Genomic DNA, 26,522 nt, shown 5'->3' with positions numbered 1-26,522 from the left:
TGCAGCCACTTGGGGAGTGAATCAGCAGATGGAAGATCATGCTCTCTCCCCTCCCCTCCCTCTCCCTAATTCTGCTTTTGAAATAATAAATAAATCTTTAAAAATAATTATTTTATAATCTGAAAAAAAAAGAACCTAAAAATAAAAAAACACGACCTGGAAGTGAACTTTATCTTCCTGGTACCTTCCTGTCTTACATACTAAAACTTTAAAAGATGTGCTCATCTTGCAAAGTGCTGTTCAGTGTCATTCTAAGAGACTGCACCAGGTGTTCTGGATTCCCACGATTTCATGAATGTTGGGATGCTCACTCATGTCTGTCCACTTGCGAGGATCACACTTTATAGACATGAAAAATGCCATCTGTTAGTTAATTTGTAAGCAGAAGATGTGTTAATCCATGGATCTTCCCCAGTGCTTCAGTTGGGACAGTCTAGCAAAATCCAAAAACAATCAGTATGTTAACTCATGTTCTCTTGGTTGCATTGCCTTACACATTATCCTGGTTGCCTTAGATAATTTCCTCCACTATGCTGGTCAATTATCTAGTGTGAGCTTCCAGGTAAAAATCCATCTACCCTACTTCTCTGCCCCTTTAAATTACCTATGAGGAATATATCAAATACATACTCTCAGAGTAGTCATAATTATTTATATTACCGACTATAATCACCTCGTCAACAATTTTCAGAAATAGTTGAAAGGAGAGTAAGTTCCAGAAGCACAGTTTGAATATCAGTTCTTAGGCTTGTATTCTATTACTTGGCATAGTTTCAGGTTCTAGGTGTCGTATGGGGTCAGATGAGAATGTTTGGAGGAGAGAAAGAAAAAAAGGGAAGTACCAATTGTCATTGTCTGTCTTTGATTTAACAGACATCTTTGATCTCTTGTTAGACCAAAAGTTTATGCTTGAGAGTAGAGCGAGTATGCCGCCTGTCCACACTGGGAAGCATAGGTTTAGTACATACCAAAGATTTGTATTTGTTAGTTGTTACGGAATGAATTAGGTACTTCCAAGAAGATATGTTGAAGGCCTGATCTTCCACATAATGTGACCTTACTAGAGTGTCTTTACATGGCTATCAAGTTAAAGTGAGGTCCCAAAATAAACTAGAGTACTAATACACTTGATCTTAGCCAAAAAACTGAGAAGCAATTAGGGTCTAATGAAAGGAGAACTTTGGACAGACGCGGATACACAGGGAAGATAGCTCTGTGAAGTCGGAGAGTCAGTGATGCATCTACAAAGCAAGAAATGTCACGAGTGGCTGGCAAACCACTACTGGCCAGGCAGGATTCCTCTGCAGTGTTCAGAGCGATCCTGGTCCCGCCCACACACTTAGATTTTGTATTCCAAAGACGAGGAATGTTGTATGAAGCCACCCAGCTGTGAGACTGTCACAGCAGCCATGCTGGAATCTCCTCCACTTCGTATCTCAGGAGCTTTAATGAAATACCCTTCTCTGGTTTTCTGCAGAGTTCCAGCAGTGAAGGGCTGACAGAGCAGCCCCTCTTCCAAAATTGTCTCCCTTCTGTAAAGCAGCTTAGCCTCAATGCTTGTCCCAAGAGACTCTCTCCAACCACACTCTCCTGACCGTGTGTGAAGGGGGAGTTGGCCAGCGCATCAGTCTTTTCTCTTCCCTAGGCTCTGTTCTTGAGCAGTTGATGACTAAGATTCTGAGATCCCAGACCCTCCACACTCCCCCAGGGCTGAAATCAATGCTCTGGTGTGTCAAGACCCAATAATATGTGTGTTTCTGACGATGCTGATCTATTATGGAGGGGCTTTGAAAACCAGAGGACTTCCCACCTGCCTTTGTTTCCTTGAATCCGTACCGTTTCTTAAATCCTAGTTATTGCTTTTCCAATTCAAAGATCAGCCTCTCCAGAAGCACAATGCTGCTAGCTATGTTTTGAAAAAGAATCTTATATATGGCTGCTTCAAATTAAATGCTGGTGGGCAACAATAAATATTTTGGTGAGAAGTTTGAGGTTAAAGTAAGGGGGCTATTAGTTTACATTAAGTAAATTAAATTTGTTGGCAGTAAGCACACAAAGTCACATTCTTATGGTTATTACTTACAGTTTCCAGGAGTTTTTATCTTTTATAATTTCCTGCAAAAAGTATCTTAACTATATAACTTTTTATTCATTTACATTTTAATGCTTTTTCACTATCATTTTGTTGCTCCTTTCTCTTTTCTAAAACAACTGAGGTGCTCCACTGAGAACATTTAAACAGTTGAACAACATAGGTGTTCCATTGAGAACACAGTTGACAAGTTGCGATCCACTGGGACAAAGGAAGGAGATAACTCGTTACTACTTCCTCTCCCCGTGATGACCTCTTTGTTTACAAATAAGCTCTAGACTTTATTTGGCTTTTACCAGTTTCCCACTGATGCTCTCTTACAAGCCAGAGTACAGTGATACATGTAATTGTTATACCTCCCCAGGCTCTGTGGTCTATGACAGTTTCTGAGGCTTTCTATATTTCTCATGACCTTCTAGTTCTGAGGAGTACTGGATGGGTATCCTGTAGAAGGTCCCCTAGACTATGGTTGTCTGGTGTTATTTTTAAGATTTTATTTTGTGTATTTGAAAGGCAGAGTGACAGAGAGAGAGAGGGAAAGGCAGAGGCAGAGAAAGATCTGCCATCTGCTAGTTCACTTAGCAGAAGGCTGCAACAGTTATGGGCTGGGTCAGGCCAAAGACAAGTGCCTGGAATACCATTCAGATCTCCCACATGGGTGGCAGGGACTAAAGCATTAGGGCCATCTTCCAGTGCTTTCCCAGGTGTGTTAGTAGGGAGGTGGGTTGGAAATGGAGTAGCTGAGACTGGAACAGGCCCTCTGATATGAGATGCTGGCATTGCAGGCAGCAGCTTAACCCACTGCGCCCCAATGCCAGCCCCACCTGTTTTTTTTTTTTTTAATTTATTTGACAGGTAGAATTATAGACAGTGAGAGAAAGAGACAGAGAGAAAGGTCTTCCTTCCGTTGGTTCACTCCCCAAATGGCCGCCACGGCCGGCACTGCGCCCATCCAAAGCCAGGAGCCAGGTGCTTCTTCCTGGTCTCCCATGCGGGTGCAGGAGCCCAAGCACTTGGGCCATCCTTCACTGCCCTCCCGGGCCACAGCAGAGACCTGGACTTGAAGAGGAGCAACCGAGACTAGAACCCGGGGCCCATATGGGATGCCGGCACTACAGGCGGAGGATTAACCAAGTGAGCCACGGCACCGGCGGCCACCTGGTGTTTTTAATCTAGATTCAGCAGGGTTAAGGCAAAGTGCCCTTCTCATCACATTTGATGAGAGGGTACGTGACACCCACGACATTACAGGTGGTGCTGATCTTTATCCCTTGGCTAAGGTGCTGTCTGCTGGGTTCTTTATCTTCAAGTAATTTTCCTTTCCATACCCAGTTCTTTAGAGACAAGTTACAAAGTCTGGCCCATCCTGGGAGGTGGGGATGGGGAAAATGAAAAGTTCCACCTTCTAGAGGGTGGAGAATCCTCATATGTGCTATGTGGAACTCTTCAAGGAAGTTTCGAGACTCCTTTTTATTTTCTCCCTATCTCTGACTTGCTCCAGTCAGTATCTTAGTGTTTCTTGGTTCATATTCTGTAATATGCCATATTTTCACCCTTCCCCCCATGTCATCTCTCCTTCTTTCTTCCCTTAAAATGTTTATAGTTTGATTAATGTTGCCTTTTTTCATTATCAAGGAATTCTGGAAGGAGATCAGTGGCTCTAATGTTCTCATTGTTTAGAGGTGAGTTACTGCTTATTCAGTAAATACAATCTAAGTGCCAAGTCCTCTCCTACTTGGAACAAATTTGGACTGGGAGATGTGTATTGCCACTAAATAAACCACCTTTATACATGGATTGTCCTTTCCTCTCAAAAAATGATCTTTCTAAAAATCCGTAAGTAGGGATCCCAAAATACAACATAGCAACTTGCTAAATATTTCTTGATAAGAATTTAACAAGTTATTGGTCTTGGAATATAAGTTTATAGAAGGTATGGAGGTGGGAATTTGGCATACCAGTTAAACAACCTCTTGAGATATTTGTACCCCACATCAAAGTGCCTGATTCCAGCTCCCTGCTAAAGCATACCCTGGTACACCTGCGGCAGGTGATTGCTCAGGTACTTGGGTCCCTGCCCCCATGGTGAGAGACTTGGCTTGAGTTCCAGGCTCCTGGTTTCAGCCTGTCCCAGCCCTGGATGTTGCTAGCATTTGAGGAGTGAACCAGTGGATGGATGATCTGTCTCCTCATCTTTCTCAAATAAATAAAAAATCATTTTAAAACAATGGTTGGTGCTTTAATGTTTAGCAAATTTATTTTTAGAGAGCTCCAAACTCAACAAGATGTTCCTCTCTGTCCTCCGAATGGAGCTAAGAAGGTATTTGGTTTTGTTCAGCACAAATTGATTGAGTCTGTATTATGGCTGTGATCCTGAAAGTTGTCCTTGTATTCACTACAGAATAAAACATGACCCTTGGGCCAGTGCTGTGGCATAGTGGGTAAAGCATATGCCTGCAATACTGGCACCCATACTGGTACTGCCTTGAGTCTCACCTGCTCCACTTCTGATCTAGCTCCCTGCTAATGCACCTGGGAAAGCGGCAGAGGATGGCCCAAGTGCTTGGGCTTTTGCACCCACGTGAGAGATCCAGATGAAGCTCCTGGCTTCAACTTGGCCCGGCCCCAGCCATTGTAGCTATTTGGGGAGTGAACTAGCAGATGAAAGATATCTCTCTACCCCCTACCCTCCCCCCCATTAACTCTTTCAAATAAAATAAATATTTTTTAAAACCCCCAAACACATCTGGGGGGCTTGCAGACTGGCAGAGAAGGAAGGAGAGCCCCTGGCCAAAGAGGACGAGGCTAGATGGAGCCAGCTGGGAGGCTCCATCAGCTAAACTGTAATGCATCAAAAACTGATTAGTCATTAATAAATTCCTAGTTATTCATGACTCATCTTTATCTGAGCAACTACCAAGGGCTATGTTGTATTAAGAAAACACAGAACACTTTCTTCCCTATCATTTGGAGATATCATTATCTCCAAACTTCTGCCCACCTCGAATTAACTATGTGACTATTTTAATATTTAAATTTATCCCTAAATCTGTTGCCTAAATGTTTTTCAAAAGCCTTAGCTCTTTTGTCATCTAATACACACACACACACACACACACACACACATATACACACATATACACACAGACCAGTTCCTCAGCCTATTCATAATGTAGAGAATCTTGTTTAACCCAGCCTCCCACCTGATCAGAAATTACCAAATCTCCCATTTTTATCCTTTCAAGCCAATTGGTTTTGCTGAAAACATTTCCATTTCCAGGACATTTTAGTTAAAACAGAGAACAAAATAAACCGAATGACTGGTTGAACTGTTCCTCGATGTCTCACCGCCACGTTACAGCCAATTATGCCCCCTAGCAGAGATGATGTCTGAAAATGAGCATTTAGGCAAGTGACTGATAGAAAGTGTGGCGCATCCAGCAAATCTCCTCGGCCACAAGGAGGGAATTTTGCAAAGCTCACGCTGCTGCGATAATCTGCCACTCCCCGTGGCTCACACATCTGCCGAAGCCACTTCTGCAGGCCCAGGGCCAGCGCTTGGGTATTCTATAATTTCCTGACCATAGCAACTGCTCTCTGCTCACAGGGGTTATTTGCTTCACTGACTTAACACAGGACACTACCTGGATTTCCTCCGAAAACAAAAGAAACCGATTTAGAAGACTTTCCTCTTGCTATTCATGTAGGTTTAGGGTCAGCACATTTTTTTCTGGTAAAGCATCATATAGCAAAGATTTGAGGCCTTAAGGCTGTATGGTCTCTGTAGCAACTACTGAGCTCTGCTGTTGAATAGTCTATACCACAGAAGCAGCCAGAGACATAAATGAGTGAACAAGGCTGGCTTCCAACACAGTCTTATTTATGGGCACTGAAATTTTAATTCCATATAATTTGCATGTGTCATGAAAGATTATTCTTTAGATTTCCCCCCCAACCATTTAAGAAAGTAAAAATCATCCTTAGGTTGCCTGTATACAAAAGTAGTTGGTGGGCTGGATGAAGCCCATCATTATAGTTGGGCAACACTTGGTATGGATTAATACAAGGGACAAGGGACACAGTACCCAATCAGCTTTGGGGGGTGCTGGCCCTCAGTTGGGGGAGAGGTTGCTCTGCTTCCTGGGGGGTATCATGGGAGAGTAACTGAACACAGAGTCTAGAAGAGAATCTTGACATCCTCAAAGGGGAAGGGCTCTTGGAAAACATTGAAATGAAACAGCCTTGTAAAGCCTGGGGAAGTGAGTGGGTCCTGGAGAAGTTAACAAGTTGACCTAAAATAAAAGTGAACCATTGAAAGCAGAATGCGGGCATTCTGACTCCCTAGTCTTGGAGTGTTTCTGTTCTTCCACATTGCAGGGACATGTGAGATAACTGATGGGAAAATCAAGTTTGGGAGGCAATGGGGAATCCTGCAACCCTCAGTGACCAACAAGGATGCATGTCACCTCAAAGCCCGACGACCTTGACAGAGTCAATGTCTGGGCCATGCATGCTGTGAAGGACCCACTTATACTTCGTCATCTACAGAGTCTGTGCACCCTCCCTTATGCTACAGAGCGGAGGGTAAAGAGAATGAAAAGAGCAGTCACAATGGTAGTGGTGACCACTTATTAACCATTTCCTCGAGGTGACACAGCGAGTATGTTAAAAGCCTATCTCTGAAGTCCTGCACTGGACTTTCAGTCTTATCATCCTACATTCTTCCCAAGGTGCTTTGGAAAGTTCTTGACTCTCTGTGCCTTGGTTTACTCTTCTGTAAGATCAGAGTGTTTTGGGGATGAAGTGTGTCTGTACCTAGAGTGTAAAACATAATGCTTGGTGTGTTACATGTGTTTGTTTCCTCCTATCATTCTCAGAATGGCTCACAAAGACAAGTCATATTGATCATGTATCTCACAGAAAGACCCCGAGGTTTGGGCATGTGATTTGTCCATGGTCCTCTCATGGGAGTTTGAAGCCAGGTCTGCTGACCTCTGACCTGTGATGCTTCCCTGTTGCCCTGGAGGGGAAAGACAGGGATAAATAACCAAGGTCTACAGTGGGACACCCCAAGTGCTCTGCAGTACATGGTTATGGGACCTTTCTGAAAAATTATTGTTTTAACTATGACAGTGATAAAACTCCCGTTTTTGAAAAATACTGAGATCTTATCTTGACTTGGTTCTGACACTGAATTCCAGCTTTGGTGAGTCTGGAATGGGATGGTGAAATTTTGTTTTCTCTTTGATGGGGTTTACCATAGCAGCAAAAATAAATCCTTATGGCCTGTGAGTGTATGACTTTCACCATCTGTTGCTCTATTTTACCATATAAGCAATACATGGAAGAACACAACACAAGCTCCTGCTTTGCACCAAGAACTCAACACAAAGCCTGAGCAGACTATGTTCCAATAGACTCAAGTGGTAGGGGCTCCCAAGCAGAAGATATACCAAACAACCAAGTCCTGCCACCAAGGCAACCAAGGGTTGCCTCAAAGTCCAAAAGAGGAGCCATTTGTGTGTGTGTGTATGTTGGGGGGTAGATTTCCTGGGTTACAAGGAGCTGATGAAGAAAGGAGAAGCGAGTGGAGTGAGCGTTTGGGGCATCAGTTAAGATGCCATTTAGGACACCTGCATCCCATAGCAGAGTGCCAGGTTTGAGTCTCAGCTCCTCTGCTTCCAATCTGGCTTTCTGCTAATGCGTATTCTAGGAGGCATCACATGATGACTCAAATACTCGGGTCCCTTTTGCCCAATTGGAAGACCTGGACTGAGTCTTAGGCTTCAACCTGGCCCATCCCCAGCTGTTGGGGGCTTTTGAGGAGTGAATCGATGGATGAGAGATCTCTCTCTCCATCTTTGTCCCTATTTTTGTCTCTCTGCCTTTCAAATACAATGAAATAAATTTTTAAAAGAACAAAAGAATATATGATCAATTAAAAGGAAATGCTTGCATGTGACTGTCCACTGTGTCAAGGCTACGCTGTACCATCTGTGTCTGTCAGGGGCCTCTGTCACCTTGAGAGAATCAAGGCCTTCTTCTTGTTTCCTGAAACTAACACACTCTCATATGGGGAGCACTTGTCTAGGAAAAGTCAATAGCACATAGAAATGAGATGATCCATATACTCAGAGCAACCAGAACGGTGCCTGACACCACGTGGACGCTCCAGACACAAGAGCTTGAAATTCTTCTCCTGCCCTGGGCTAGTACTTCTCAACTCCATCACACCCAGGCCTATGGTTTCCTACAATATTTAATAATATTCCCTTACTAGCCTGAATTGAAACAGTATACTCTACCCATGCACATACTTTCTCAAAAAATCAAAATAGTCCTTCAACTATAACATAAAGGAGAAATGAAGATAACTTATGATAAAATAATATTTCCACCTGTAAATGCGAGGGCATGCCTATACTCAAAGACAGAGTGAAGTCATTGGATATTTGTACTTATCGGTAGAATTCCATGAGGATTATAGTTACTAGAATTCTTCAGGGACATGGGATTCACAATTTAAACACCATGAGCAATGTTAGAATTTCAGACTTTCTTAAAGCAATCTGGTGGCAAACTTGAGCACAACGAAGTTCAGCCCACCCTTATCAATTGTGGCAGCATTCCTGGAAAACTCAACATGTATCATCCCTGTACAAAAAGATATTTGGATTTGCATGTAAAATAGTTCCAAGGTTCTCAGCTCAAATCATCCAAAAGATGTTTCCATGAACATGAATGTCTGGCAGTGCACGTGAGAGTCGCACTGGATCAGGGCGATGCTTCACTGTGCAAGGCTGGCCCGTGAGTCAGCTCCTCGGGCCCTCACCTATTATTCTATGGAATGCAAAGTGACAAAGGAGCTTTTATAAACCCCGATGCTGAGAGTGCCTGTGGACGCCTGTGCTTCAGCAACTTCCCAACAGTTCCATCTATGCTTTAACAACCCACTGAAAGTCATCAGCACCTTTCGCCTCCATACTTGATGTGCTTCCATTCTCTTGCCAGTGTAAGCCATCACCCTGACAGGCTTTGTATGATTGGCCCGAAAGTACGAACACTCATAAAGATAACATCAGGCAGATCTAAACGGGCACCAATTAGTGTCCCGCTACTGAAACTCTAGCTCGGGTGGGTGCCGAATGGGCAATGTGATTTCATTTTATCTACTTTCCATTATCTTTGATGGACTTTACAGCAGTAACAAAATCACAGTCGCGCCGGGCACGTGACTCCGTGACTTTCACACTCTGTAGCCGCATCTCGGTATGCAGACAACACATAAAAGCATGGCACATTATCTCAGAAGCCGGAATTGAGAACGTCACCAAGAGCTAATGCTTCCCTGGCATTAGTAAATTTTAAAGAAAAGCTCAACATTGCTGCAGGGCATCCCTTATGATTATCTTCTTAGAACTGTATCTATGAAACACATGAAATTGAAATCTGTTCTCTGTGTATTAATATTTTTTGAAAAAGAACTGTTAAAGTCCCTGAAAGAGTAAATTAAAAAATACAAAATGTCCAACAGTGATTTAAAAAAAAAAGTACTTGATTTTACAGGTAGAGGAATTTATCCCTGCAGTTAATTCGGCTTCTTACCATTTTAGTACAGTAAATATAGATAATAGGCTACTTTTAAGCATACAGAGTCTCCCCAAAGAAAAGTTTAACCACTATCCTACACCACTTCCTTAAACACCCAAACTCTGGCTTCCAAGTGCCTAAATATGAACTCCCTAACCCATAAGTTGCATTTCATTTGACAACTTACTTTTTCTCAGAAGTGACTTGGTTTTGTCACTTGTAAATGGGGATACAGTGGTAGAATTATGTGTCCCTTGCAAATTCAACTGTTGAAACTTACTTAATCTGAGAGTATGAAGAAGCAAGTCCTTTAAGGGGTGATGCAGGTCTAGGGGTGGAGTAGGGACCTGGAAGAGACTGAAGGAAGCACCCAGTCTCTTCAGCCCTTCCTTCCCTCCCATGGGTAAGCACACAGCCACAGGCATCGACCCCAAAGCAGAGAAGGAAGTCACAGGCAAACCAGACACTGAGTCTGCTGGGGACTCAGTCTTTGCCAGGTGCTGAATCTGTCAGCATCTTACTCTTGGATATCCCAGACCTCAGAACTGTGAGAAATAAAAGAGTCAAAGGGATCACATAAACAAGACTAGTGTCTGCTAATACTAACTGTTAGAATAAAAAAGGGAGAGAACGATCCAACATGGGAAGCGGGATACACAGCAGACTCATAGAATGGCAGATGTCCTAAATAGCTCTCTGGCACTCAGAATCAGCCCTTAAGGCATTTGGATCTGGCTGAAGAGCCCATGAGAGTATTTTAGGCAAGGAAAGCCAAGACACTCTGGGGGGAAAAAAAAACTAAATGAAAGATCTCTGCGAGTGAGATCCCAGTGGAAAGAACGGGGCCATCAAAGAAGGAGGTACCTTTCTCTGAAGGGAGGAGAGAACTTCCACTTTGACTATGACCCTGTCAGAATAAGATCGAAGTCGGCGGACTCAAAAGACTTCCATAACCTTGGCAACTCATGGCTGGAGCCTAGGGAGATTACTGACGCCATATACAAGAGTGTCAAATTGTTAAGTCAACAACAGGAGTCACTGTGTACTTACTCCTCATGTGGGATCTGTCCTTAATGTGTTGTCCAATGTGAAGTAATGCTATAACTAGTACTGAAATAGTATTTCACACTTTATGTTTCTGTGTGGGTGCAAACTGATGAAATCTTTACTTAATATATACTAAATTGATCTTCTGTATATAAAGATAATTGAAAATGAATCTTGATGTGAATGGAATGGGAGAGGGAGCAGGAGATGGGAGGGGTGCGAGTGGGAGGGAAGTTATGGGGGGTGGAGCCATTGTAATCCATAAACTGTACTTTGGAAATTTATATTTACTAAATAAAAGTTAAAAAACAGGATCAACCTCAGTAACCCTTTCCAGACAAAGGACTTGGGCACAGGAAACCTTTCTACTAGAGATAAATTACATATTGAAAAAGTCTGAGATTAGGAGTGTTTTGACTTTGAACTGTCACGAGTTGAGATGTGGAATTCTCTGCTTGTGGTGTCATGTCAGTGCTCAGAAAACTTGGAATTTTTGAGCAATTTAGGCTTTCAGATTTTTTTATGAGGGATGCTCAACTTGTACTCCACCCTTGTGGTGCAAAATGATGTTGATCATGACCTTGAATCCTGATCTCTCATCAGATCTCTGTTGCCAGGAATATCTTCCAACTTCAAATATGAATGTCTTTCTTGGACACTTTTAAGCATGAAGACTTCATTAAACTCTCCCGTAGATTTGGGAAAGGGAACTCAGCTGAAGAGTCAAAGGCAAACCCAGCTGGATTTCAGTCTCTGAAAAGGGAACCTCCCTTTCCAGGGAAGTGAGAAAACCTATACTTCCCAGGAGAAGGCACACCAGCCTCTCTCTTCCCATTATTCCCTACTCTGTTAGCAATTAGAGAAGCCACAGGCTTTGACTGTGAAGGGTTAAATGGACTTTAACTGATAAGGGAGAATTCTTCCTGGAAACTCCTTGGAGACACATGTAATTAATTTGATCTTCTTCAGTCATTAACTCAGACGCATAGTGAGTCGTCTGCACACTGCTCTATTAATTCGCGCAAGATCACTTCCTGGGATTCATTTAGTTAAGCAGCACTGTTGGATTACATTTTAAAACCCTTAAAACTGGTTGTAATTGATGTCTGTTTATAGAAGCTTACTTTAATGGAGTCAACGCAAGATGGAAGTCCCGCTAGCCGGCCTGAGATGCTGGCTTCCAGCATAATGCTCTGAATCTGGAAGTACAGTGCTGAATTAAAAAACACTACCTATTAAAATAAATTATGATTAAAACACATTATCACTTCAATCTTGAGTTTGGGTTCTAAGCATGGATTATTATGATTCTAACAATACAAATAATTTATTGGAAACTGTTCTTCTTGAAACATACATGTGAACAAGTGTGAAACTATGTACTTGACTTTTGAGTGAACTAAATGTAAGTAATAATAGTGTGGGTTAGAGTTTATGGAGAAAACCCTTGGACTTGGGGTTCTTGAAGCACTGGCTTTGTTCCTGAAGGAAGGAAGGCTGGAGGTCAGTAGTACCCCTGGAGACCTCGCCAGTGCTGGCCTGGCTCCCCAAATTCTGGACAGGTAGGGCTGCTTCTGCATAGGTGGGGGGCAAGGCCAGCAGTTTAAATGCCCGACCCCAGGTCTGGAGCCGACCCCACAGGCCTGCCTGTACTATCCTGCACACTCAGAACCAGGGGGTCCCAGAATTTGTACTAGGCTGGAGGGGCAGGCGAGGGCAAATCAAAAATTGCCTGTGGTCCACAAACTGACCTTTGTGTGCATTTCTCCAGGCTGACATTTTTCCACCTGGCCACACTCTCCCTTTCCTTCAGAGTTCAGCTGAGGGCCTAACCACCCTCTCTGACCACACCTGTCAGTAACCACACTTCTTTACTGTTGCAGAGATAGTCACAAGTTGTCCACTTAACTTTGGCTATCTTCTGGGACTTATTCTTTAAAATGATTATTTAAGGTCTGCAGAGAGTATGTATATTAGTCACCTACACACACACAGTCACTCATCTTTGGGCACAGGTATACATACACATTAGTTGGCCCCCTGTGTCTGAAGGCTCCCAGATTTACCTAACTGTGGGTCAAAAGTATTTTTAAAAATTGTGCCTGTCTGATCACATACAGACTTTTTTGCTTGTCAAAACTCCCTAAAAAGTACAGTGTAATAATTACCTACACAGTATTTATTGTAACAAGTAATTTAGAGATGGTTTCAAGTATATGGAAGGATGTGTGCAAATTATATGCAAATGCTGTGCTGTTTTACATAGGGGACTTGAGCACCCATAGATGTGGGTATTGGAGGGGAGTCCTGGAACCAACTCCCCGCCCCCCTTGATACGTAGGGATGAATGCATGTGTGTTTATATATGTATATGCATGTACACACATGTGTTATAGATATAGTCTGAGCATCCAGATTAACTGTTGAGCCTAATATTTGTTGACTCATTCATTCAACATTTACTCAACACAAACAGGTGGTAGGCACAGAGCTGTGGGCTTATACCACAAGAGGGGGACCAATGTATAAATAACACAAGGCCTCACCGGTAGGTCCCTCAGCTGTGGCCAGGTGGCATGGCAGAATCAGAGGTGAACATAGTTTCCACACAACCTGGGCTCCTCACCCCATGTAAAACCATACAGTTGGGTGGTAATCTTGTAGGCTACAAGCCCATTTCTTGTGGTCAATGAGGTTTTCTCAAATCTTTACTGTAACCCAGGAATTGAATTTCATTTTTAAAAATATTACATGAAAGGCAGAGCAACAGAGAGGGAGAGACAAAGAAAGAGAAGGGGGTTGGGCATGGGAATCTTTCTCCATTGATTCACTCTACAAATGGCCACAATAGCCTGGGCTGATCCAGATCAAAGCCAGGAGCCTGGAACTCCATTAAGGTCACCTAAATGGGTGGCAGGGACCCAAGCACCTAACCCACTGCACCTCAATGCCAACTCCAAAATACATTTGTTTATTTAAATTGAAAAGATACCAGAAAACATTTGCCTTAATGTCATGATATATTGGAAGGGATACTACTTTCCTGTTTAATACTCTTCTGAATTTTTTGCACTTAAAATTGTGCATACATGTGTTTATAATAATAAAAAGCACACAAAAAAAGGTCTCTAAAATATGGCCTGAATTTCTGGGGACAGCATGTGGCTTCACAACAAGAGAAACAAATTGCCACAATCATCTCCAACGTGATCTCATATCAGATGAGCCAAACACTGTACCTTAGGAAACCCATAGAAACAACTTGTCTGTTTTCAGTCACATAAAAGTGACGGGAAATGGTGATTTTCAGAGCAATAGCACTCTTGCTGTCAGAAAAGAAGAGAAAGGGAGTGGGGTCCTATTCACAGAAACTGTACCAGGTAATTTTGTTAAGTATATGTTATAGTTTCCAATGCATTTCATACTTATATAAAAAAGTCTGACTCCATGATTCATGTAGGCTGAAAAAAATGCAACTATGCTATAAGTAAAATATATACCACAAGATTTGAAAGGAAAGTTTTTTTTTTTTTTGATATGAGAATTCTGTACATTTCAAGGCTGATAACTTACAAGTTTTCCCAGTGTGGTGTTGATCAGAATATTATTATGCTTTCCTTAAATATTAAACAAATACACCTAGTCATTTGTCAAAGGAAGGGGCGCCTAATTGCTCTGCGCAGCTGGATGGTAACTGTGTGCGTTAGTGTTTGTGGAATGAGAGTTGAACAGCAATGCAGTGCATATTCCATCCGTGAAGTTTTACTGGTCTCAAGGTACAATTGGGGAAAAGAAAACAAATCTAAACTTGGACCCTAACAAGTCTCTGCTGGGACTTGAACTTGAGAACCTCCAGTTGCTGCAACTGTGGGTACAGAGCACTAAAGAAGTTCAGGGGCCATACCAAACCTAGACTTGACCACTGGCAGTTGAGTCTTCTTGTGACTGCCCACAGAGACCTCAGAGCAACCCTGTTTTCATGTGGCAAACAGAAATCACCAGAGCCAGTGTTTTCAGCTTAATTATGCAAGGCACACAGCTTACATATGGCTATAATCTCATTGAAGATCAAGATTTTTAGCCTTTACAGGTCTCCCCAAACTGGCACCATTGAATGACTTTTCCTTTTTTCATCCCAGACCCCTTTCCCAGCATTCTTCCACCCTTTTGCATTGCTTTCCACAGCAGCCCACCGGCCAACACATCTCAGGCAGGTGTTGGGGACACAATGGGTTAAGCTGCCACTTGGGTTGACAGTATCAATATGGAGTGCCTGGTTCAAGTCTGTGCTACTCTGTGCTTCCAATACAGCTCTCTGCTAATGTGCGCCTGGGATGCAGCAGGTGATGGTCCACGTACTTGGTTCTGCCACCCACGTAGGACACCTGGATGGAGTTCCTGGCTCCTGGCTTTTGTGTGTCTGTCTCTGGCTGGTGTGGGCATTTGGGGAGGGAACCAGCAGATGAAAGATCTCTCTGTCTCTGTCTCTCACCCACTCTCTCCAGCACTCTTCCTTTCAAATAAGTAAATCAATCTAAAAAAAAAAAAACAAAACAACAACAACAAAAAAAAACAAAACACAACTCAAGCTCTCCTCGCATCCTGATTCCCACAAGGCCTAAAGTCAAGATGACAGAAAATATTGGATGGGTTTTAGATTTACTGGCTCATTTCCCTTACATTCACCCTGACTTCTCAAAGACATAAGTACTAGTGAATTTTCTGGCTAGGCCGATCTGCATAAATATGATAAAAACACAAACTCATTTGACTGAACAACACAGTAAGAAACAAATCACAGAACGATAGTAATGGAAAGGGCCTGGGGGAGTGCGAGCTCCATTCTGCTGTTTGTTAGTGGAGGAATGATGGGGTGGAGTAGCATGGTCATGTTCAAGTTCAAATCCAGTATCTGTTACTTACTGGCTGTGAGGTCTGGAACAGTTTACCCAAGCAGTCTGGGCCTCAATTTCATCAGCTCTAAAATGGGGTTAATAGCAGCCCTGGCCAAGGATGGTGGGGATATCAGTGAGATGCTTTAGGGGAGCTGATGAGAACAATGCCACAGAGAAGTGAGGACCAGAAGATCTGGCTCTTCAGGATACACAGGTGGGAAGCTAGTTCCAAGCAACTCGAAGCACGCACATTATAGCTTGGCCACTGGAAGGTAAGTGATGTAAGGCATTAGCAGAGAAAGTGGGAGGAAAGAACTAACATTTCTGGAGATGGCTTGGGCTGGGAGAAGAGCTATAGAAGTGGTAGAGAATCCCAGGGTGGCTTCTCTGGGTCCTGGTCATATGCACCAGTCATATGCAGTGAGTGGTCACACAGCCTTTGTCTGAATCAGTCTGTTGTTGGCAGGAGACAGATTTGTTCCACGGGTGGTGTGTGCATTGTGTGTGTGTGTATGTGTGCATGCACACATTTGCCATGTATTTCTGGCATGTGTGGTTATCTGTGTGTATGTGTATTTGTGTATGGTGTGTTATGTTTGCTATGTGTGTGTTGGGTGTATGTAGTATGCACATGATGGCTGCAACACATGACATACAAATATATGGGGTTTATGTGATGAATGTGGCATTTGGTGTGTATGTGCCTGTGCAGCATGTGTGCAAGTGTGAGTGTGGCGAATGTGCTGTGTGTGGCATGTGTGTGGTATATGTGGCATGTGCATGGTGTATGTGCCATGTGCGTGGTGTGTGTGGCATGTGCGTGGTGTGTGTGGCATGTGCGTGGTGTGTCTGGTATGCACATGGCATGCATGTGGTATGGTATGTGAGCACACACACCTACCTGAGGGCAGCAGTGGTGCTCCTGATGGGGCAGCTGGGTTTCTACGCTCCACATGGTCTACAGCCGAGCTGGGAGCTGGGGCAGGGAAGCAAGCTGAGGGAGCAGAGGAGGTTGTAGAGGAGCCAGAGGAGAGGTGGACACGTTTAGTACACACAGACTTTGTGTCCCCACGGCCTGCAAACATGGAACAACCCCAGAAGATCTGTGCTGCTCCTGCACAGTCCTAGAGGGGACGTTGGCCCCTGAGCTTTCAGGCAGGGCACTTGGCTGTCCTCGCACGCAGCAGGTCTGCCTCTGCCTGCTGACACCTGTCTCAGCTGCCTCATCACTCCCGGCCATGGCCCCACGGGCACTGTGTTTTCTCCCCTCCTCTAGGGCAAGTTGTGACGGTGTGCATTTCAGGATGTTCTCTTGCTGAGATTTGGGAAACTTCTCACCAGTATTATTTCTGAATAAAGATGGGCTGAAAACAGCTGTCCACCGTTTTATTCCACCGTTTTATATTTCTTTTTCTCAATAGAGGACAACATTGAGACTGGAAAGCAAAAATCAGCTGCAGCTGAAGTTCACGGACTGTATTGTTGCAAGGCACAGCCGGGTTTCTATCAATCTATAGCCTTTAAATGTCTTTGCTTAATGCGGCTTCTAGATAATCATCCAACTTTTGATAGAGTGATTACCAGGTAATGCTATCAAATAACAATCATGATTAAACAAGTTACATGAGCCCTCAGGCCCTGAAGCAATTTCTGTGAAGAATGAGTTTGTCCTTCAAATGACATAATAAGAAAAAAATTAGATGCAATTCACCAGAACGGTATGTTATACTGGGAGAAGGGTGATATGTTTACTCATTCCTAACAGTTACAAATGGCCTGCAATTAGCTTGCTTTCTCTTCAGCTTCCTGCCTCCTGTTTACCTTTCGCATTCTTCACCAGGTGAAATGAGGAAAGATGGTGACTTCCTGTCCACCTGGACCACTTTAGAACATCACAAATCCTACTACCCCCATCCCACCCCACTGCACAACAGCCCCCTGGTCTTTCGCGAACCATCTAAGGATACACAAAGCAACCAGAAAACAGTTTCTGCCGATTGATGACTTGTACACCAGGGATGTCAAAAAAGCTGCTAAACATAATTTGAGGCCAGAAAGAAGAGAGCAATTCACAATTGTGCTAGCACACTACAGGCTGTCCTAAAATGATCTTCATGGAAAGAAAACACAGGAAAAATGTAAGCCAACTGATTTATTATCTACAGGATCTAGGCATTAGATTCTTAAAAGGTGAAACTGAGGCTCCTGCCTGCTATCAAGAGAATAGAACGATGGGAAGTATAAGGAAAAGCTGATATGCGAAAATTGCTGGATAAGTTAGAGAATAAAGATATTGTGAAATTGCTAATTGTTTTCATCTACACCCAGTAACTGTGCTCAAAAAATAAGAGATCTGCCACTTGCAAATCTCTCAGAGTACAGTGCAGTGAAATTGCCTCTGAGTGTTTTTTTTCCTATTTTGAGAAAACAAATAGAAAAATAAAGGTATATAATTATTGTTTCCATCGTGTGTTACAATCATAAGCAAATCATCTATGTGGTATCATCTGGAAGTTAATTCCACCACCCAGGGATATGAGAGCTGAGAATTTGTGAAGTTCTTACGTATGCTTAGCTTCAATTTATACCGCATTTTTTCTCTCCAGCAAATCTGGCATCAGTATGAAATGGGTGGAAACAGTAGTGGACCTAATAATTTAGTTTCAAAATTGTGGATATAAATAGTATTAAGCACTGATGCTTTCTTTGAAGAATTCTTTGTTGCTTTTCCATAAAAGTTATAGATGTCTGAAAGCTTTGATATGCATGAAAACATATCTATGGGAAAGAATAAAAATAGAACAAGCGTGGGGGTGCAGTGCACATATAAATTTCTCATGGGCACCCGCCTCGTAGGCTCAAGAGCTTCAGGAGCGTGGGTTCTCCCAGAGGAAATCGTGATGCTGTATGTGATTTTTATTCAAATGCATAAATATTGCCTTTTTATTGTTGGTGTTTTTGACTTGGGGTTGCAGCTGAATGCCCTAGTCTAAGCCCATTTCTCTCCCCATCTTAGTTTTGCTCTAAGTAGTCATCCTCCCAAAGCTGGCTAGGTTGCATGGAACATGAGCTCATGCCTTTCATATCCATTTGGGGCTGGCTTGTGGGCACATAATCTTGGGAAGAGGTCATGTAGGGAGGTTAAAGGAGGTTGGGTTCAGTTTTTGTTACTGGATAGTACATAACGATTTTCAGACGAGCAACAGAAAATAGAGAAAACAACAGGGTTTGGGCTCAGTAGTGCAGCAGATTGTCACTGCTTGAGATACCTGCATCCCTTATTGAATGCCTGGTTTGAATCCTGACCCTTCTACTTACAATCCAACTTCCTGTTTATGTGCCTGGGAGGCAGAAGATGATGGCTCAAGTGTTTGAGACACTGCTACTCATGTGGGAGAACTGGATAGAGTTCCTAGCTCCTGGCTTCAGCTTGGTCTAGCCTAACTGCTCTTGTGGGCACTTGGAGAGTAAACCAGCAGGTAGAAGAATTCTTTTTCTTTCTCTAAGTCTACCTTTCAAATAGATGAAAATAAAGTAAAATAAAACTTTTTTTAAAAAAATGAAACCTATAGCAACTTAGAATTTCATGGTTTCTAGCATAGTAAATTATTTGATATTCCGACCAGGCTTTACAATGGCTAAATACTCTCTAGGTTTCTCAGAACTTCAGTTATTCCTATTTCCTGAAACACAGGTTAGCTCCCAAAGTGGTCAGATGTTTGTTAGTCACAATGTAGAAGGGAGACAGTCTCAAGGTCTCTGCCCTTACTCTCGCTTGGGTACCTGTGGTTCCCTTGTTATCCATGCTAAATTTCCCAAAATACAAATACATGTGGTCGGTGGGCCCAGCTTGGCTTCTCCTTCACTTGATGGGAGCTCCTCATAGGAGAGCAGGTAAACTATCAGATGTTTATTGGCCACAATAATAGACTCTCATGGGGTGAACTCATTGGCTATTTGCTCTGTAACAAATTACCACACACTTTGCAACATATACACACATTCCTTCTCCTACTTCCTGCAAGTCAAACTTCCAGTCTTCTTGGATGCTCCAAGCACAAACCCATTTCTGTGTGTTTTCCTGCTGCTAGCTGCCCACATTCCTTGGCTCATGGCCTCCTGCCTCCTTCCTCAATACCAGCCATGACTGCTTAAGGCTTTCTCACTGCATCACTTGGAATTGCTTCCACCATCACTTGCCTTTCTTTAACTTGGACTTCTTCCTCTCTCATCTGCTTTTAAGGACCATAGTGATTGCATTGGATCCAAATAATCCTGGAAAATCTCCCTATTTTAAAGTTAGCAGATTAGCATCTTCATTCCACTTGAAACCATAATGTGCCTTTTCCTATAACAGTGTATTCATAGGATATGGACCTCTTTGGAGCAAAGAGCTGGACATGAAATATGTTCTACTCTGATCTTCCTAATGCATTCCCTTGCCTTAAAGATTAGTAACTTCTCTCTTTTCCTTTAGCTTATGACATGTGATACCAATATCCAGGTTTTCTCTCTCTCACTCGGTGGCCTTAGAGCATGTTGTTCTTTAGCTTCCATCGGATTCCAGGCCTCTTGTACCAAGTATAGTCATGCATTCCTTAACTACTTGCATCCATTCTGAGAAATGCATTCTTAAGCAATTTCATCATTGTGCCAACATACCAAAGTATACATACGCAAGCTAAAATGGCCATGACAGCATTGAATGACTTAATCTTAGGGGGCCACTGTCACATAAATGGTCCATCATTGGCCAAAACATTATTATGTGATACATTACTGTGCATATTGAAGGCCTACTGTGTGCAAGGCCAGGTACTTTATGAAGAAGTAGCTAAGCACACTGAGCACTCCATATACAGAGTCACTCCAGGTCTCCCACACTAGTGGCAGGGACCCAACTATTTGAGCCATCACATCCTGATAGCAAGGGCACATTAGCTAGAAGCTGAGATTGGGAGCTGGGGCTTGAACCCAGGCACTCTGCCATGGGAAGTCAGGGTCTCAGCTACACTAGACTCTCATGCCAAATGCCCACCCCACCCCCCCCCCAAGGACTTTTAATTTTGTTCTTGTATGGAGTAATCTATTCATTCAGCAAACGTGAGCTGTCGGCTGAAAGGCAGAAAGATGTCATTGCTCTCCTGAAGGAGCCCACAGCCTGAAGTTGGAGAAAGAGATGCTGTTGTTCAGGGGCTGGAAGAGACAGAGCTGTGAACAGAAACTTCCTAAAATGAAGTCATCCAGGATCTCCCTTCAGCTTGGACAGCCAGGCCCGAGTCTCTGCTTGCCTTGGTCTGCTACAGTCACTTCTGCAGTTAGATAGGTAACCAACTAATGATGATTTATTTGCCAGTTGCTTAATCCCAACCACGCATTTAGCAGATTTAATTTTTTTAAAAAACTTAAAACATTCACACTTCCCCAAGCAGTTTACATTCTGTTTCATTTCCCAAATATATTAAAACTGGAGTCATTTATTATTAATTCCCCAGACATTTAGTGACCCATCAAGTAAGTGTCCGATTCTTCACTCAGTACCAGACACACAATGATGGAAAGGGGTGCTGCTTTGTCCTGCATTACAGGATGAGCATAAAGTGTTCTCTTTCCATGTGGCATGGTAGTCATTTAGGAGAGCATATGCTCAGCCAGCCCGTGAAGGTAAACTTTAGTGATTTAGCTTCTCCAGTTTAGATCTCTCAGTATTTTAATAGCTGCTGCTCTCTGATTCCCAGTATATGATACTCAATGAAAATAATTTTAATAAAAGTAAATGCTTATCATTAAGTGAGAAGGTCACTCGTAAGAAACAATTTTTAAAAGTTGTGATCGTTTGCTTAAAACCAAAATTTCATTTTTAAGAGTGTTTCACACTAGCTCTTCATATACTTAATTATACCTCAAAGGGCATAGTTATACTATTAAAGTAATGTAGACTCATTATAAACAAACAATACTATTTGCATTCTCTGTAGATTAGCATTGGGCTGCAACATGACCTGGATGGATTGGGTAGAATTTCAAGACGTTAAGACAATTTGTGTCGAGAGTTCATGCAGCTGCTGGGGCCCTGAATCAGACCCACTTTTTTCCAGAAGTCTCCCAGGTACTCCCTTCCCAATTAGTTCTCTCTTAGAAGAGGTACAAGAGATCTTCAAAAACCTCACGGAAAATGCATGTTGTGGAAAAGCTATGCACACATTTCAAAGGTTTTGCACTGCGATAATCTTGTCTTTTAATTCCTTCTCATTAACCTTTTGCAGAACGCACATACGTGTTGTGCCTCTACTGACTGAGCATTTCTGTCTGCAATTGGAAATCAGGAGCTGAGCGACCGTTGGCAATGGGCGCTGAGGCGGCAGCGGCAGTAAGAGGCCAGAGAGCAGACTGAAGGGGACACCACAGCCGCGGAAGCCCAGGGGATGGAGCGCTCCTGTCGAATCAGAACCCTACCCTTTGATGAGGGAGGGGAAGGGCAGAGGCTGGGACGCTGTAAGAGAGACTGAGCAGGGCACATTGGGGTCTGCATGAGTTCAGACGGCTTCTCCCTGTTGGTTCCCTGAGACTCACTGTCCTGCAGTGTACTTCGAGACTCGGGGTGCCCTCTTTAGTATTTATGATGGAAACCCCCTTACCCAAAGCAACATGAATGGTTCTCTGCTTCTCATACTAACTGGAAGATGTGCTCATTCAAGCTGATTCATTTTATAAACAGAAAGAAGCAAGTCTTATTGTCATTGGCTTCCGAATTATTTAGTCTTCCATCTTTTTGCAGAGCTGTACTAGATGCAAGGGGCTGTGCTGGGGTTACCAGACTGGAAAAGAGTAAGCCAGTGCCTGCCTGTCACTGTCCATCCTGGGGTGTTGGCTGGGAGATTGCATGGAGTGAGGAACTACTACTCAAAGTAGTGCAGTGACAGAGGGGAGTCGAGGCCGACAGACACTTTCCTGGATGATTTTCTATTGGCTCAAGCACGTCCTGACTTTCAGATGGGTTCAGAGCCCTTCTCTGTAGTTTATCACATACATGGAGATGGGTCCGGATAAAAAGAGGCAGAATGTAGACAATGAGTAAGCTCTAAGAGAAAAAAATAATGATTCCGTCATTGTAAGGGAGAAGCATACTAGATAACAAACAGTTAAATAACTTCAGCGTAAGTGTAGAAGGAAAAGGAAGTAGAAGTCTCTTTGCCACGCTCCCTTTTCTGTGCTTGCTCTAGGCTTCTTTGGGCCTCGTCCCTTCCTCCTCTGTGCCTCCCTCTCCCTGTTCCACCACTTTGCGTGGTCCTGGGGTCCCCGGCTTCTCGATACTGTGACCTACATTTCAAGCTTCTCATTCAGGTGATGGGTGGTGGTGATCAGCTGTTGTTCTGGGATTGGTAGCAATTCTGTAATTTCATTCCCTCATTAGATGCTGTGTGCTTATTTATTAAAGCTGCACACTGCCCAAAGGCAATGTACAAAAAAATAGAAATACCAAAATTAAATAAAGGCTATTATTGCTGTTATTTTATAGAGCTTGTCTATCACAAGCCACTGTGTACATTTATAGGATAGAGGCTCTATTAACCAGGTGCTCCCCAGTAACTCCATCAGAAAACTTTGTACCTGCTTCCTGCCTCTGTCAGTACACAGATCCTCTTTACCTGGGGCAGTCGCATGCAGCAAAGGCAGCAACAGATACATCTTGTGTCTTCTAGTGAATTCTCCAGCCTCCAAAACACCCTTCCAAATAGCTCCCTGGAGCCCTTCTGCTGGGCTCCGACATCCTGGAGCATCATCTCAGGGATCTACGTGGGTCCTGTAGGTTGGATGGGATGCTCACAGAATGCCAATTCTGCACGGTGTCTCAGGAGCTGGGATGCCTGCAGGGACCACCCCAGGCACTGCCCTCCTGGACCTAACCTCCCACAGGGGAGGCAGAACATGAACAAATGCTCAGGCAAATATGATGGGTCTTACCGAAGTTCATGGAAATTCAGATTACACAGAAAACTATGTGTGGATTTCAAAAAATGTTGTATAACACTTTTTAAAGTAATTTTTATTAATATAAAGAGAACAGATTTCATGTATTTCGTAGGCAGAATTCTAAGATAACATACTTCCTTCCTTCTCTCTCCTCTCAGTCCCCCTCCTTTCTTCCTTTCTATTTTTCCCCTTTAATTTTTGCAATAACATAATTTAATTTACTTTATAATTACAAGCTTCATGCACCACTAACCATAATGTTCAACAAGTAAAAGTAGACCACTGTTCCTATAGACAAGAGCTAAAAACAATAATCAAATTGTAAGATGTCAGTTTCATTCATATACTTTTTTGCATTCTGTTGTAACTACCACATATCAGAGAAAACATGGTATTTGGCTGTTTGTACACCTATCTTTTAATTCCATTTTCCGCAAACTTTCTAAAGTACCCTCATGTATGGCCCATCACATGGTGTTAAGGACAATGGCTAAAAATAAAGCAGGGAAAAGGAAAAGGTGTGCTGGGGGAGTCTTGAGAATCTAGGGGTGCGACTTTCTACACAGTGGCTCAAGATGCTCTGCCTGAAGAGCACCCTCAGCAGAGCCCTGGAGGGGTGAGCATCCCTGTGGCCATCTGAGGGAACAGCAGCCCCTGTGAAGGAAGATCAAGCACAAAGACTCTGCACGCGCAGGAATAAAGACAGAGGCTGCATGCAGCTCCAAAACAAGTGTACAGCCTCTGCAAACGGGGAGCTCATTTGTAATGATACAGGGATCGTTTCCATGGGGTAACAAAGCTGTGCGGACCATGGAACATGGTTTGGGTTAATGCTTTTCATTGCAAGCTGGCAAAGACCCCTCTATTTCAAAGCTGGCAGCCATGTGGATTTTTTTCAGTATTTACACTCGAGCCAGGGTCAGTTTTACCACCCAGCTCAGCCTGCAGGGACAAGGCTCCCCCAAACCTCAGATTTTCATCTAGAAAGTAAAGAGAATGTCAGAAAGACAACTCTAAAGAGCAAAACAGAGTGGGATCGTGGTCTCCCCGCTGTGACCCAGGAGCCTCCAGTCCACGGGAGCCATGGGAAGCAGACGAGGAGGTTGCTGTGAAAACATGGAAGTTGGCAGAGGAAGCAGCAACAAAACCACAAGGCTCTCGGCCGGCTTTTTCAGAGCTGCTGGACGTTACTCGCACGTGGACTTGGCCCGCATCCTACTAACTGCTATGAGCCCTCTCCTTATTTAAATGTGGATCCATAGTATCTCCGGCAGGATATGGATGAGTTTATTTTACCAACTGGAACTAATAAAACCCAGGGCAGGTTCGAACTGGCCTTTACCATTGGGGGTGTTGCATGGCAAGGTCCACGTTTGGGGGAGTGAACAATCTTCAGCTACGATCGAAGGAAACCCAGAACATGGCCTGGTCCAGACCAAGAAACACAGATTTTGAATATGGTGACTAGGCAAGGGGCCCTTTGGGCTCATACTCTAGGATGCTCCATAGTGCATTTGGTGTCATCACTGAGAAAACATGAAGGGCAGAAGATGATTGAACACAGTAACAGCCAGAAGCATGACAGGCATTTGTGTAAATGCACAGGTGGTCTTCGAGGGGCAGCACAAGGTGGTCTGGCCGGACTAACTCTTCCCAGGCTCTGTGCACTGTGTAGTAACTGGGAGCACAGAAAAGGCTCCTTGCTCCAGCAGTCGCTCTGAAGATGTTGCCATCTCATGAAAGGAAGACACCTCCCCAGTCATCCAGATCAGTTTGTGGGTCAGTCTAGAGTTGTTCTGTCTTATACCTACAATTATTTTTGAAAAACTGGAGATTCTGATTTAGTGCGATTACGATCGTGGATGGTTGATCACGACTGATGCTCCTTCTTGCCCTTAGCGAGTTGAAGCCAAAACCTTTTGGTGGGGCTCTAAGTAATGTGGTTCTCTTCTCCTTTGGAGAAGATCTTACAACGATTCTCTCTTCTACTCCCTCAAGTGGAAAGCCACTTATTCCCACAGTTCAGGTCCTGCTTGCTATAGCACTCTATCACCAAGTTTGTTCACTTAATGATCTGAAACTCTAATGATGCCCTGTATTCCAAATAACAAGTGTGGAAACATAACAAAAAGATCAAAACACAGAACACTTGTAAATTCCTAGTTCTCTGCCTTGTACATAAACAAGTCTTCCCTCTTCTCCACCTCTGCCTCCTCCTTCCTCATTCCCTCCTTCTCTCTCTTACACACACACACACACACACACACACACACAATCAGTTAACTTTTTTTCCTACAACAAAATATCTGACATAAGCTACTCAGGAAGAAAGGTGCTTCATTTTGGCTCATGGGTTTGAAGGTTCACAGTGGGGCAGGCCCCACTGGTTCAGCTGTCTGGTGAGGTTGGCAGATGGTGACGGTGGAGCCTACGCAGAGGGGAAACCAGACGGTGAGCCAGCAAGCAGAGAGGGGCATGGCCTAATTAGAATTTTATAACCAGACCTCTTAGGAGAACTACCTTCAAGGACATACCCCCAGTGACTTCCCCATGGGCACCTCCTAACCACCATCATTGGATCAAGTCTCTACCTTCCTAGAGCCATTAATTTTGAAGATAAAACATCTGTATGAGGTTTGGAGCCAAATCCTGTTTAGACCATAGCATATGCACGTGTGCACACACACACACACACGCACACAAACACATCATGTCTGGGATCAGAAGCAGCTCTGGGAGGCTGCCTTGGCTGCACCTAACAATGATGTCAATTCCTAAATGCACGCATGAGCTAGCAAAGTTCCAGGGCTGCTCAGAATTCCTGGTGTGTGTATGTGTGTGTGTGAGAGAGAGAGATGTGATGATGACTGGGAAGGCTATAAAGCTTAGGGATCTAAACTTCACTATGGATCTATAGGATTATC

General features: G+C 43.5%; 1 protein-coding gene and 1 pseudogene across 2 annotated transcripts in view; one reads left to right on the top strand and one right to left on the bottom strand.

Annotated features, from left to right (window-relative positions):
• Positions 1-26,522, bottom strand: part of POU6F2 (POU class 6 homeobox 2) — a 498,475-nt gene that overhangs the window by 204,682 nt on the left and 267,271 nt on the right. The gene's annotated exons all lie outside the window — the stretch shown is intronic.
• LOC138845810 (mitochondrial import inner membrane translocase subunit Tim23-like) lies at positions 24,359-25,774 on the top strand (annotated as a pseudogene).

This window comes from Oryctolagus cuniculus, chromosome 16, assembly GCF_964237555.1.
Source record: "Oryctolagus cuniculus chromosome 16, mOryCun1.1, whole genome shotgun sequence".
NCBI classification, from domain to species: Eukaryota; Metazoa; Chordata; class Mammalia; order Lagomorpha; family Leporidae; genus Oryctolagus; species Oryctolagus cuniculus.
Note: the sequence above shows the minus strand (reverse complement) of the source record. Positions and strands in the feature narration are given on the sequence as shown.